Source organism: Pan troglodytes, chromosome 8 (genome assembly GCF_028858775.2).
Source record: "Pan troglodytes isolate AG18354 chromosome 8, NHGRI_mPanTro3-v2.0_pri, whole genome shotgun sequence".
NCBI classification, from domain to species: Eukaryota; Metazoa; Chordata; class Mammalia; order Primates; family Hominidae; genus Pan; species Pan troglodytes.
This window is the reverse complement of record NC_072406.2, coordinates 63,366,792-63,372,168: the sequence shown is the minus strand read 5'-3', so window position 1 is coordinate 63,372,168 and position 5,377 is coordinate 63,366,792. Positions and strand designations below refer to the sequence as shown.

The 5,377-nt window shown below is 36.5% G+C and overlaps 1 pseudogene; it reads left to right on the top strand.

Moving 5' to 3' along the window:
• The first annotated feature begins 1,467 nt into the window (after nt 1-1,467).
• Nucleotides 1,468-5,004, top strand: LOC107966921 (protein MIX23-like; annotated as a pseudogene).
• Nucleotides 5,005-5,377: the final 373 nt, after the last annotated feature.

Genomic DNA, 5,377 nt, shown 5'->3' with positions numbered 1-5,377 from the left:
AGCAGTCAGTCAGGAAGAGTTCCCTCTTACTCAGCCCTTTTTGTTTTATTCAGGTCTACACTTGATTAGATCAAGCCCACCCACATTAAGGAGGGCAAATTGCATCATTCATTCTGCTAATTCAAATGCTATTCTCAGCTAACAACATCCTCACAGACACACCCAGAATAATGTTTGACCAAATGTCTGGGCACTCCATGGTCCAATCAATTTGACGTAGCCCTCATAGTAGACCTAGAGTGATTTTTTATTACTTGTCAAAATTTTCTGTTCATCCACATAGGCTTTATGCATCCTTGCTTTTTTTTTTTTTTAATTTTGCCAGAAAAGTTGAGTTAATTGTGCACATTCAGGAGTGTGTGTGTGATTTTGTGTGTGATTCTTTTGTTTGCTAGATGGGGTAAGGCGTGGAAGTGTCAGTTCCAGCTTCTCCACACAACAAACGTCCCAATCTGGCTACTAGATCTCCAACCTTTATGGCTATAACTGGGACGAGCATCTGAATGGAACTCTAGGACTTCCCACCTGCTCACCACTCTGCCTTTGATTTCTCTGTTTTTACTGGGATCTAAGTAGTTCTCTGTATTTTGAGTTCAGATAGGTCTGTGTTGAAACTTTAACAACCGTTACCTTTTATCTAGCATATTCTTTGTATTAGAACTTAGGTACCTCATAATTGGATTTTGTTGCTAGAAATCTTCACCTTATATTTTAAAAACTTTTTGTATATTTAAGGCAAATATTAGTGATACTTAATTTATATAAAGAAACATATTTACTTTTAAAATAAACTTATTTTTAAAAACAGAAACTAATCATCAAAACAGGTGTTACTTGGACATGACAAATACAGAAGACTAACAGATAAGGGGGAAACATCTATCTAATACACTGGCTGAAACACAGCAAGCCCACAGTAAGTATTTGATGAATGAGAAAAGAAGAAAAAATACTACTCGCTTATCAAAAGATTTCCTTTCTTCATCAATTGTATATGCCTTAACACCAGTGCTATCTAACAGAAGAATTTTCTGTAATGTTACAAAAGTTCTTCTGTGCTGTCCAAGATGGTAACTACCAACCTAGCCATATGTGAGAGTTGAGCATTGGAAATGTACCTACCGTTACTGAGAAACTAAATTCGTAATACTATTTAATTAGCTTAAATTTAGATGTATATAGCCACATGTTACTAGCGGCTACCATACTGGACAGCGTAGTTCTAGAAGATCACATTTCCACCTACACATTAAATCACCTAAAGAGCTTTAAAATATGTCAAAGCCCAGACCCCATTCTAGATCTATTAAATCAGGACTTCAAGCTGCTGTAGCCCAGGCACTGGGCTTTTTCGTTGTTGTTGCTTTTGTTTACCTTTTAATTATGGGAAGTTTACTTTAATTTGCCTTTTTTATTTAAAAAATAAATAAGAAAAATACTGTCTACTAGGTGTAGAATCCAGTCTTACCTCCTTGGTAAAATCCATGGAAAACCGGATTTCTTACTCAAGACCTATGCCCTTGTGGTAAATCAATTGGCTAGATTAAACATATTTCCAAATGAACTTATGATTTGTTTTTTCACTTGACCAATTTGAATACCGATGATTTTGCTTCATCTAGGTCATTTAACTCTCACACATCCTCCGTGAGATAAGCAGAGCAGAACAAAATCATTCTATGGAGGAAGATTCAAGTGGCGGGTAAGGGGTAAGATTAAAAGCCAGGCCTTCTGGTGCCTAGTACAGTGTTATTTTTATTCCACAGTGAGGCAAACAGCTATTAAAGCAAAATAAATTAATACAGTGTTAAGACTGGAAATTCCTTCCTTTCTTCTGTTTACATTTACCATTCTAAATATGGAGACTGGAAAACACATTTCCAAATCTATTTAAGGGTAATGTTTTATAAATAGAACACTGTTGTCTAATGTGATATGTTTAGTTAAACTTGATTTTACTCAGTCAAAAGTAGGAAAACCTGGATCTATCAAAAAGTAAACAGGTATACATTTTCTGGAACGCAATTTGAAAATGTATATCAAAAGCTATAAACATGGTCATTCCCTTTGACCCAGTAATACTGGGTCTTGAAATCTGTCATAAGATGCAACCAGAGATCAATTAGTAAAATAGTATATAAAATTAATGATTTCATTATAGAGTTGTCCAAAGTCTTAGAAGCATAGTTATGTACAACAATAGGGGAAGAATCAAATACATGATCATGTATCCTCACAATAAAATATTATTCTGTAATTCAAAAAATCTCATGTTTTAATACCAACTAATGACACCAGAAATTGTTCATATTGTTAAATGTTAAAAAGATATAAAATTTTATATACTACAACAGCACACATGCGTGTAGAATTTAAAAAGACCAAAAGTAAAGTTTTAGAGCAACAGAATTTCTTCATCCATTCTTAGTAGGTATAAGTTAAAATAATAACTTTAAAAATAGTTTGATATTTTGAGAAAAACATAAGCATACTCTTTGATCCAATAATTCCACCACTAGGTATGCCCTGTAGAGTTTTGCTTTTTAAACTGAGTTTTGGTGAATGAATAGATTTTGAAAATCAATTTAGTATTGTAGCAAGCAGCATTATTTTTTAATAAATCGGTGTGCATAAAAACATACTAAGGGATATATTCTCGTGAATTATTTGTTTCAGTTATCCACACACATATGTGTTTCAGCGTTGTGACACAAAATGTATTACTTTTGGCCATGATTAAGAGTTTTTAAGCCATTGAAACTCTTGTACATATGCCCTAAGAAAGGAATCTTACCAGCAGACAAGTATGGAATGTTCATAATGACTCGAAACAAACTTCAAATTCCACTAATAGTGGAAGAGTTCATAGAATATTTAGTATGTTTGTCCCCCAACTCGCTAAATTCCAATAAAGACAGTAATTGTAACAATAACAATGACAAATGTCCCCATACATTTTCAAACACTCCTCTGGGGAAAGGGGATGTTATCATCCTCTTTTGACAATTCCAGGCTAATACTTTGTAAGCATTGAGTTATTATTTGTTGAATAAATGATTAATACAAAGATAAATAAAATAGCTTGTGCCTGTGCTGATAAGAATTACTGGTTTTATGTCCAAGAATTGGTGGGTTCTTAGTCTCACTGACTTTAAGAATGAAGCCGCGGACCCTCGTGGTGAGTGTTGCAGTTCTTAAAGATGGTGTGTCCAGAGTTTGTTCCTTTTGATGTTCGGACGTGTGCAGAGTTTCTTCCTTCTGGTGGGTTCCTGGTCTCGCTGACTTCAAGAGTGAAGCTGCAAACCTTCGCGGTGAGTGTTACAGTTCATAAAGGCGGCCCGTCCAGAGTTGTTCGTTCCTCCCGGTGGGTTAGTGGTCTCCTTGGCTTCAGGAGTGAAGCTGCAGACCTTAGTGGTGAGTCTCACAGCTCATAAAGGCGGGTGCAGACCCAAACAGTAAGCAGCAGTAAGATTCATCGCGGAGAGCAAAACAAAAAACCTCTCACAGTGGGGAATTGGACCCCAGCCAATTGCCACTGAGGCGTGGGTGGCCTGCTTTTATTTTCTTATTTGGCCCTACCCACATCCTGCTGATTGGTCCACTTTACAGTGAGCTGATTGGTCCATTTTACAGAGTGCTGATTGGTCCGTTTTACAGAGTGCTGATTGGTCCGTTTTGACAGAGTGTGATTGGTGTGTTTACAAACCTTTAACTAGACATAGAGCGCTGACTGGTGCATTTACAATCCTTTAGCTAGACTTTCTGTCTAGCTCTCCAAGTCCCCTACCCGATTAGCTAGGCACAGAGCCCTGATTGGTGTGTTTACAAACCTTTAGCTAGACACAGAGTGCTGATTGGTGCGTTTACAATCCTTTAGCTAGACAGAAAAGTTCTCCCAGTCCCCACCCGACCCAGAAGCCCAGCCGGCTTCACCTCTCAGTTTCAGGTTAATAGGATTGAATTAGGCTAAAAGCGTAATTGGACCCTGAGTTTTACAATGAAAGTTATGGCATTATTTGTTTAATTTCTGAAGATTTCTTTATTCAACCATCTTTTCAGTTGTTTTTCAGAAAATATTTATTAAGCATTCACCATGGATTAGCTCTTCCAAGGGACAGTCAAGGTTCTTGGCCTCAAGAAGTTTACATTCTACAGAAAACCTATTAACTGAGGAGCATATGTATGGTAGGATTTTCCTCTTCTGCATATAGTAAATAGTGCTCTTCACATACTATTCTATCCCCAGCCTCATTTCATCCTTTCCAGTGGCTCATGTAGAAGAAGAAATCAGAGGACCTGACTTTTCCAAGGTGTACAGGTAGGAAATCAATGAAAGCCAAGTGGTTTAAAACATCTCATTTTTCTGATGCAATATGGTGGCGCCCAGTGGTGATGTGAATTGTGAGGAGTTTCCTAAGTTCCAGGAATTATTACTCAAGGTGATGAGGAAAATTGATGACAGAATAGTACATGAGTTAAACACTATGGTTCCCACAGCTTCCTTTGCAGGGAAAAATTGATGCCAGCCAAACCTATAAACAATTTTATGAGTCTTTGATGGCAGCTCATGCCAGTAGGGAAAGAGCCATAAAAAAATTGTATAGTCCAGACCCCAGCAGTAGTAAAAAACTTCCAAGAAGAGAAAGATAAAAATTTGGATGATTTAACATTATTAAAGCAACTGAGAAAAGAGCAGAAAGAGTTGAAATGGATGCAGTCAGAACTGAATGTTGAAGAGTGGTAAATGAAAGGAGCTGGAAGGTGTTTAACGAATACTGCCAAATTCACTTCAAGCCTCCAAAGAATGAAGAAAGAGATACTTTTTTTAAAAAGGACCAGATCATCTCATAGGAGCTAAGCATGATACATATCAATAAGACAAGCTTCCTGGGATGATTTCTGAGCCAACAGCCTAAGACCTTATGTTGATTTCAGCCCCACTTAGTCAAGACCTCAAGTATAAATAATTCTGATAATTATGGAGAAATCAACTGCTATCTTATACTGATTCTTTAAAAAATTGTTTGTAACTATTAAAATAATTTTCTGACTCAGTGAACATTTTTTTAAAAATCTCATCTTTCTCAAATAATCAGAAAATTATATTTCCCAAATTCCTTTCATACCTATAAACACTAAAGCAGCATAGATTCAGAAACAGCACAACTGTAATTTTGGATGGGCAAATTGCTGGGTATGTACTAAAGAAATGAAATAACAAAATCAATGAAGGTCATTCATAGCTCTTGACTGTGATGTGGTGATCATCCAAATAGCCTGACTCTAGGTTATATTGAAGGATAAATGTCAATAAGGCAAATACAACACATGAACTGCATTTTAAAATTCCACCCCTTGGCAAAGGAATCTCTTTACC